Below are 10096 nucleotides of genomic sequence, written 5' to 3'. Positions count from 1 at the left end.
ATTGAAATGGTGCAGTAGTGCTAATGGTGCTATCTAAAAAATGTCTACTTTCCTCAAGTGGACAAATAGAACATTTATCATCGAGCAAACACACAAAAAAATTATTTGATTTGGCTAAGGTTTGAATACGAGCATTTGAAGTGTGTTCCAAATAGTAATGCCAAAGATGTGTACGACTAAACTTCTTTATTCATCTCTAGAACATGGACTGTGCTGCAATCTACCCGCTTCCTGTGTCGGACCAAGAAAATACAAGTAATGATAAAAAAACAACAAAACTATTTAAGTTTTTAGTGAGTTTGCTAACTGAAATTAGGTTATATATATTTGAAGCTACGTACACATAAGATATCCTAGAGGTGAATGAGTGGACAAGGTGATGTTTCTTATGTGTATAACAGGAGCAGTGATACTGGTGGGTAATCCAATAGGGCCACAACTTGAAGGCGCAGAAGACGTGAGGTAGGACACTGCACAAATAAGATGTCATGAGGTTTGTTGCCCCTGTGTCGATAATTCATTAGAGGTATAAAGGAAAGCAGAGACATTACTTGCTAGATTCACTTGAGGGGCCTATTTACCAATTATGGCCATCATATGCAGTATTCGTCAGGTGTGAACTACGAAACTGGTGGTGGTGGATTTGAGCCATGCAGATTTCTTAGATTCAGAGTGTTGAGGGTGCAGCCATGCAGGAAGTGGTAGTAGCAGTAGCAGCAACTTTGACATTGTTTTTTTTTTTGAGAGAGATAATTGAATGTATTAAGAAAAGATAAGATCAGCTGCTAATAATTTGCCACTATTCCCACACACAATAAGAATTTACAGGACCGATCTGCAGAAAAACAAACTAGAGTACAATAGACAATGGATCAGCTGCTAATAATTTGCACCGAGCCCGCCTTGCCAAGTCGTCGTTCCCCAGCCCAATGCAGCAGAAGACCTGACCATTTGAGCTTTGGGATAGGTTTCAATACTTGCAATAATTCAGGAGGTACAGGATAGCGATTCATAAGATAGAAAATTCTATCAACAACTACTCTTCCTCAACTATTTCCAAAAAAAAACAAAATTTATCAACAAATGTAACCCTTATAATAGATTTTTCAATTTCATACTCTCGGCCAAACAGAATAGCAGCAGAAGATCTTAATATAAATTTACATGACTTGAATGCACAGTTGTTGGATTCTGACTAATACAAAATAAAATTTGATTTACAACTACAAGATGTAATCTACAACTTCACAAAACCTTAGCCTCTAACTGTGCACTGATTGATCCCAATAGTTCAATCTTTTTGGTGTATTTATGTAGTTTTGTTCTGCTAAAAAAGTGACTAGTTTGTAAAGATCTGGTAATCTTTCTTTTTTATTCTAATTAAAAAAATAATAATTCTATAAGTGTCTAAACGCTCTCAAGAATATGTATACCAAATTTTAGCTCTGTTTGACAACAAAACCCAAGTTAAATTGACATTGCAAATTTACTTGAAATTTCAGAAATTGACCAAAAAAAATAAAATGATGACGAACAATTACTTAGAAGTCGGAAGCAAATAGGTATATCTCATCACTTTCAAACCTTCAGAGCATCCCAAAATCATCTCAAATGCATACTGAAATTGATCATGATCCACATGAAATTTATCATGAAAATACACAAACTCATGGATTATTGACCATATTATAGCTGATATACTCAAATTCTGTTTGATCTACTTCAAGAAATGATGGATCGAGTGCTCATTGATGAAAATCACTTCTCCAACGCCAGATTTAATTAGAATTTGTTGTAGAACATCTAGGTTTTTCTTAATCTAGCTCGATCTATACTTGATCTCACTGAAATTGAAGCCGGTTGGAATGATCTCCTTGATCTCTTTCAAGAACTCAATCTTTACCAACTTTTTGAGATTTTTTTTATACAATAATGGATCCAACTGCTTTGATACCAAAATGATAGGATCTAAGAGCTTAGATGAAGGGATTTGAGAAGGAATCTGCTGTAAATGGTGGGAAAATGGGAGTTGGTTAAATTGAAAAGATTAATTGAGATGAAGTGCAGACTAATAAAGTTTATTCTCATAATCTCAAGTGATGAAAGACTAGGGATAAAAGAGGCCAATTTTCAATAATTTAAGGATCCTCTCAAAGCTAATCTCAAGAGAGAAAGAGCATAATTTGATTATGATTCCAAACATAATGAGTCATACAAGAGAGCGAGCACAAAAGCTAGTACTAATGCAAGGTATAGGTCAAAGCAACAAAAATTTTGAATCATACAACAGAGAGAGTACGAAAGCAAAGTTTAGGTCAAAGCAAGTTATTGCAACAAATTTTTTGGAAAGGAACATAAGAGACTGGGAATAAGTATAGATCAAAGAGGGGGATGTCCAATCTTCAATGCCATCACGATAAGAGAACCATAACAGTAAAGTGAGGATGAACAACTTTTTTTCTTGTTCAATAACAGAGATAGGGATTTAAGGCCCCCTCCTTTTACACAACCACCCACGTCAGTGTGTATCAAACTTCGAACATCTCATTACATGATAACGTGCACTAACTGCTCCTACCAAACAAGTAGTGCCCCTGTTGCTTTGGTGGTTGGGAGTGAGCAACTTGATGGAGGCAGCTAATAAAAGAGATGGTCCTGCATCATCAATGGTGTCACATACAACCGCAGAGCCATTGCCTATTTTATGTACGTGCCTTCAGCCAGTTTTTTTATTTTGTGATCAGTTTAATTCGCCTAATTAATATAAAAGTACTGATAGTTTTTTTATTTTAGATATTATGTATTCTCAATTTCCATCTCTCCAAAAATCTTTCTACTGTACTATCTATTGTATGAAGATACCATGTTATGGGCTTCTTCATAACAATCCAAAGATCACACCAGCGTTTCCTTAATGTGATATTGTTTGGACGTGCCAGAATATGGTGCCCTTGCGACATGATGGAATTTTCTTGCACCAACAAATGTCTTATTCTACCATTTACATGGCAACTGCATCTGTCCAAGTGCAATGGTCACTTTGTTGGAATGAAGACTCCATTTTTGTGGGTCTCAATGATGATGTTTGTGTTTTTTTTTTTTTTGAAAGGCAAGATAGGGTTAGGCAGACCCCTACCAGTTATACGATGATACCATTGGGATTTGAACTTGCAACGTCTCAACACAAGGTGACGTGCACTAGCTGATCCTACCAGACAAGCAGAGCACCCGTTGGTATGATAGTTCATGTATCATTTTCTTGTATTCGTCTTTCCTGAAAAATCACACTATGAAAAGGCAACCAAAAGTTAAAAACAATTAAATTTTTACGCTTTTTATATTAAAAACTATAAATATTAATCAGAACTCAGGTCGATTCCGAGTCTGTTTTGAAATTTCATACATAAATCAGACCTGGCTCCATGTACTATACTAATCAGACGCATGGGTTTCGACCCAAACTGTTAATTGGACCTGTTCTTTATTAGGAAACCGTGATCCTGCCAGATGCGGTACGGTCAAGATCGGGTAAATAAACTAAAACATACCAACGGGGGAAGCAGATCAGGTCATGCTGAACATGAGCGTTTTTGCTCATGCCGACATCGTGGCCGTCTGTTTGCATTTTGGATGAATGCCAAGTGGTTTTGTTGACTTTTGACCTTTTTAAAATGCAAATCGGATGGCTACGATGTCGGCATGAGCAAAAACGCTCATCTTCACCTGATCTGCTTCCACCAACGGGTGCTCTGCTTGTCTGGTAGGAGCAGCTAGTGCGTCACCTTGTGTTGGGACGTTGCAAGTTCAAATCCCAATGGTATCGTTGTATAACTGGTAGGGGTCGGGCTAACCCCAGCTTGCCTTTCACACACACAAAAAAAAAACCTAGTTGAAAGCCAGGTTTTGAGTGTAAACCAGGCTCTAACTCCAAAACTAGGTTTTGGATTGTATTTAATTGGATGACATTCCAAAACCTGATTTTGGCACTAACATCACCGCAAATCCCAAACCAGGTTTAGCCCAGGGGTGCCTCGCCTCCTCCACTCACCTTCACCTTTGACACCTCAACCATGGCCTTCTCCGGATAGTAAATGCAGTCTGGTCATTTCTATCCAGTGACCAGCTGGAAATTAGCTGGAGGGGTACTGCCAGATGAGGGTGGTACCAACCAGCCAATTTCAAACTTGTTGTCAGCTAAACATTAACCAAATTTACATTTCTGCTTTGCTTGGCTAGCTGACCATTTTCTTTTTGGGCCACCAGTTGCTAAAAAATGACCAGATTCTTTTTTTCTTCTTGTTCTTTTTGTTAGTTATGAAACATTAGTTTGGGTTTATGTGTCATCTAAATAAGAACATAACGAGAATTTTAGCAAACCCAGTTTGCTAGAAACCAAGTTTTAGGGGAAAACCTAGGTTTTTAAAACCCCTTGCATGAATCAAACGAGGCCAAAAAGTTGTCCATATTTGTGACCCTAGTGACAAAAATATGGCAAGAAATTACTTGAATGTTTTAAATGGTAATTTCTCACGATCACTACAAGGATGAGGGTCAATAGCAGTGACTCTTTTTCAGTAAAAAAAAATCTCGCCCCTATTGATAAAGCAATAACGACTAGATTTTTGTCTCCACTATTAGTTTCATCAATAACAACGAGCAATGAATCTCGCTGCTATTACTCTACTATGGCCATGAATCTTGATGTTATTAGCTTCATTAATAACAGCGAAATGAATATCCCTTGGAATACCTTGCCCTAGATTACATCTCGCCGTTAAAAATATATGTATAATGACAAGATTCTTTTGCCATTAGATATTGCAATTAAAACATTTTAACAACTATATGTATAACAGTGAGATTTGGCTCTTGCCATTACAGGGTTTTACTCTATAACAACAACAATTATGTTGTTGTTATAGAGTGACATCAATGTTGTAAAAAATGTGTTACAAGTGTGCTTCACCTTGAGAAGAGGGGCCCTATCTCATTGTTATTAATCTTTAACGGAAATATCTAACAGCTAGAGAAGCTTGCCATTATAGATCAATAACAGCGAGATCTGACTCTCACCGTATAGGGTTTTACTTTATAACAACGACAATTATGTCATCATTATAGAGTGACATCTATAAAAAGAAGCCGTGGCCCAATAAAAACTTTCATCTCAGAGGTATATTAGGGTCAGATATATTACATCCATTTCTAAGAAGCCCATAAACCTAAATAAAACGACTCTACAGAAGAACCAAGAAAAAGAAGAAATAGCAAAAAATCGACATGAAGAAACCCTAACTCTAAATTTCTCTCATCCTCAGTTCCTTCCTCCTCTCTCCTTTGCCACTACCACCACCTCCTCTTCCACTGACACCGCCACTGACTCCAGCAATTGTGATTGTCCTCTCCCTCCATTCCTCTTCCGGACGTCCATCAAGCGAATCCAATCCCCTGACGACCCCCACCGATTCCATGCCTCAGACTCTAGCAAGAACTTCTTTGGCTTCATCGTTGCCATAAGAGACTTTGTCCGCAGCCACAAGCTCTCCAACCCCTACAGCAAGTCGTCGATCATCGATTGAGGCCGTCGTCAGCATCCTCATCTCCATGATCGGCTGGGTTGACAAGATCCCGCTGGTGAACCAGGCATCCCGGTATGGAAACCCCACCTATAGGGATTGACATCATTGGCTTCATGAGAGCAAGGGCTTGATGTAGAGAATCCTCCCCTAGGATCTGCGACTAGAAGCAACGACAGAGATCTTCCCCTATTTTGTGAACAGAGTTGGAAATCCCATGAGGATCGACTACAGGACTGTGCACGAGACAAATTTCATGGCATTGCTCTACTGCTTGGCTAGATTGGGCATCATCACGGAGGGGGGTTACCAGGCCCTGGTCTCTAGGGGTTGTGTCAAGTACCTAGAATTGATAAGGAAGTTGTAGACAGTTTACTGCCTAGTGCCCGCGGGCTCGCACAGGGTGTGGGGGCTCGATGACTACTATTTCCTTCTCTTCATCTTCGGCTTGACACAATTGATCGATCACAAGTACATGAAGCCAAAGTCGATCTACAATCAGGATATCATGGATAACTTCTCTAATGAGTTCATGTACCTCTCGTGTGTGGCATTCATGAGGAAGATAAATAAGGGGCCGATGGTGGAGCACTCGTTGATATTGAATGACATCAGCAGAGTGTCGACATGGAGCAAGGTGAATAGTGGGATGCTCAAGATGTACAAGGCAGAGGTTCTGGAGAAGGTGCCTATCATGCAACATTTCATCTTTGGGTGGATCATTAAGTGGTATGTTCTAAGTTTGATTAAACTCATGTATGGTAAAGTGAGTGTTAATCTTAGTATTATGTGTTTTATGCTCATTTATGTTTTTTTTTTTGTAGTGGCCATTAATTTTTTATTTTTTTTAGGTTTATAGCCTATAATGGCGAGATCTTTGTCTCGCCGTTATAAGTGCAATCCCTGTCTCATCAATTCTCCTCGTTATAGCCTATAACAGTGAGATAGGGATCTTGTCGTTATAGCGACGAGCCAGGGATCTCACCATTATATCCTATCTCTCCATTAAAACAACCTCATCATTAGAGATTGTCATGTTGCTATTGGTATTCCCAGTTCTAACGAGATTCGTCGCTGGTGATGGTTCACCCTTTAATGGTGAGCTACAAAAGTCATCATTTTTACTCAACAAAGGCCATTTTTTTTATGACTTGTCGACAAGAATTGTCGCCATTATAGGCCTATAGCGGCGAGATATATCACCGCTATTGACTTGTATCCTTGTAGTAGATATATTCAAAATATCATAATTTTTTTGTCAAAACATAAATATCATGATTTAAACGAAATATTTATGTTTTTAGCGGCTATTTATCATAAAAAACTTTGTAGTTTTTATTTTTAAATATTTTTATTTATATTTCCTTAAAAAAATATTTTTTATATTTTAATTTATTTTTATTGCCAAGATTTTGCACAAAAAAAGTGAGATTTTCATAAAAAATCAAATTCTCGTGGGTTTTTTACTGCCGATATTTTGCCCTTTTTATCTTTTGTCACTATGCTTGTGGCATAGGCCAAACTTTAAAAACATGGAGCTTGGGGAAATTTTTAATATTTGCTGGAAAAGGAAATGAGATATATTGAGGCAATCGAAACATAACCTTAGGCAAGGTCAGAGTTCTATAAATTAGAGAAACCCTAGTCAGGAAAATCTAAATACGACCTAAATTGTATATCCACTCTCGTGACCTTCACTTTTAAATTCCCCATGGTGGGAAACCCTAAGCTAAGGCCTAGAATTCATATTTAATGCAACTATTCCCTTTTTTTAAGGGAAATATTTAATGCAACTATTCCTGTAACCACATTTCCAACAACAATAACTACCAAAACTTACAACTTGGCTCATAAATGCCAAGAAAAAAAATTAGCTGAAATTGATCACGACGACATATATTTTTGATAAAATATCAATACCATCGTTGGCGATATAGTACTCTCAAGACCCTCACACCACAAAGAGCTTGCAAATGTCTCATAGCCAACTCTTGAGGCTGTAGACTTATCCTTTATAACAACTATCAATTGTTACTACAACGACCCTGCAAAGAACCAACATCACATCTTAATAATACTCGACACAAAAGGCAAACTTTTACGAAAATTATTAACCTGAACTTTGCAAATGTATATATTTTAGAAAAGTATCTATAAGCTAATCCCCAACAAATACATTAACTTCTCTTCCATCTCGTGGCCTTTTAGTTCCAACTTTTCTATTCAGGCTCCATAAAATAAGACCTGAAACACATGGTCGTTATTGAAAATCAACCTTCTAAAAGTAAACACCCCATTGGGGGCAGGGGTGTCAACGGGTTGGGTTTACCAAGAACGGACCCGTACCAAACTCTATTGGGTCCGGGTACGTATGGCGATAAATAAGAAGACCTGATTAAGACTCGGGTCCTGACCCAAAGGTCCGATTAATACATGAAACCGGGTATAGTTTATAAAATTTTATACCAGACCCGGGGCCGACCCTAATTTTGATTAACACCCTCAACTTTTTAATGTAAAAATGCTAAAAAATATTATTTTACCAGGTCTGGTTCATGTAGTTCTTATCGAGTCTGGGTATGGTTTCTCATATGGTAAGTCCAATTAGACCTGGGTCTGGACCCGATACCATACCCAAAAGTCTAGGCTAGGTCTGGTTTCACCTGGGTTTGAACCAAACCCAACCTGTTGACACCCCTAATTGCGGGGACTCTCAGATCAAATTTCACAAAAGTACTGCAAGCCAAATTTTACACGGCTGTGTATTATATCAGTATGTTTTGTCAATATTATCATGCTCATGTAATTGCATCTTTAATTCGACAACCACATATAAGTTTGATTCGCGTTGCTTTTCAAGCTCTCTGGCACTAAATTGATTTGGGGCAGCGAGGTATAAGCTGTAATGACAGTTTATTGCATGAACATGTCAATCGTCAATTCTAAGTAACTTGTTTGATTGCCAACCTTACGATGTACAAAATCTCAAATATTTGACATAGTTAGGACTCTTTTGTCCTTCGCAACTACAAATTGAGGCCTTATTGTGATAAAATTATATAGCTCGTGGGCTAGTTCCAACTCTCACTTAAATCTAGAATCACACATTTTTTTATGGGGACCTCACAAACTCACATAAATTTATTTGTAATTTTTTTATGAAATTAAAACCACCAAAATCACAAATATCCTACTATTTCGCTTATATGTCAATATTTTGCATAAATATATTTGTGAAACACCACTCGCAAATATCCTACCTTTTCGCAATCGCTGCAAAACTCTACTTAAAGGTAACAATAAAATCGCAAATATCCTATTTAAATATTTATGATTTTTTATTATATGTGATTTTTCTTAATATTTGAGAAGTTCTCGAATCATATATATACTCATTTTTTATTCGAGGGTTTTTTCTTTTCGTTTATGTCTACAAAGAACTTCTCTGTAGAACCCTTGCAGCAATTTCTGTGTAATTTGACTCTGCATTTCATGAAAGTTGCAGTATCAATCATCCTTATAATCAACTTACTCATTTACAGGTTCGAAAGGTGAGTTCCATACAATATATACATGTGCATCCCCATGCACATTTATGTTTAATATGGCAGCCTACAATTACGGGTGTAAACAGATCCATCTCACAATCATTAAATATCCTCATTCGTATTTGTGTTTGATTATTGCTATGAATATTTTTTATATGTTTCCTTCTGTTGTCATAGACTTTCCCAGCTACCAAATTTACTATTTAGGGTTTACTATGTTTACGATTTTTTCATAGAAATATATATTGTTGTAGATGATTTATGATTGTTTGTTTATCTATTAGTTAATATTTGTTATTTTTGTGTTGGTGTAATAGGGCTAGGGTTCACTGTGCACAAGCATTTAAAGGGTTAAAGTACACTATTGTAGTTGTTGTAGGCAGTCAATGATGGCATCTAAAAGGGATAAAGTATAATACCGTAGGTCTAATTACACTAATTAGAATTTTATAGTAGTCTCTAAAGATATTACCTTTAAGAAATTTTAGGCTTTGATGTATCATAAAACTAGATATGCAGCAGACTTATTAAGCCTCTGGTATAGTTATTCTCTAAACTTAAACAACAAAAAAATATGGATAGATGTTGAGGATTATGATGATGTAGAATCAATGTTATTTAGCGATGATGTTTATTTAAAAGTATGCAAAGTTAATCAAGGAACAGTTAAACAAGGAGTTATTGATCAATGGAATGATGTGAATTCCGTGGAGAATGTACATGTATCTCAATAACCATCTATCAAGCTTAGTTCTTTGTTGATTATCTAACTGTCTCAAACAATAGACGATATTGATGTTGTACATGATCAATGGATCACTGCAAATGCCACATGGTTAAAGAAGTGCCGATGATCTTTTTTATAGTTATTTAAATGACATGTAGCCTTTCTATGCATATGACAATTGTAGGTACAACTTATAACTTTGATGTAATTTATGGTTGAAATGTAGGTGTGATGATGAATGTGAT

General features: G+C 36.8%; 1 pseudogene; it reads left to right on the top strand.

Annotated features, from left to right (window-relative positions):
* Positions 1-203: 203 nt before the first annotated feature.
* On the top strand, positions 204-9514 carry LOC149845831 (uncharacterized; annotated as a pseudogene).
* The last annotated feature ends 582 nt before the right edge of the window (positions 9515-10096 follow it).

This window comes from Nuphar pumila, chromosome 2 (genome assembly GCF_984573655.1).
Source record: "Nuphar pumila chromosome 2, dmNupPumi1.hap1.1, whole genome shotgun sequence".
Taxonomy (NCBI): domain Eukaryota; kingdom Viridiplantae; phylum Streptophyta; class Magnoliopsida; order Nymphaeales; family Nymphaeaceae; genus Nuphar; species Nuphar pumila.
This window is presented reverse-complemented; position numbering and strand designations above follow the sequence as displayed.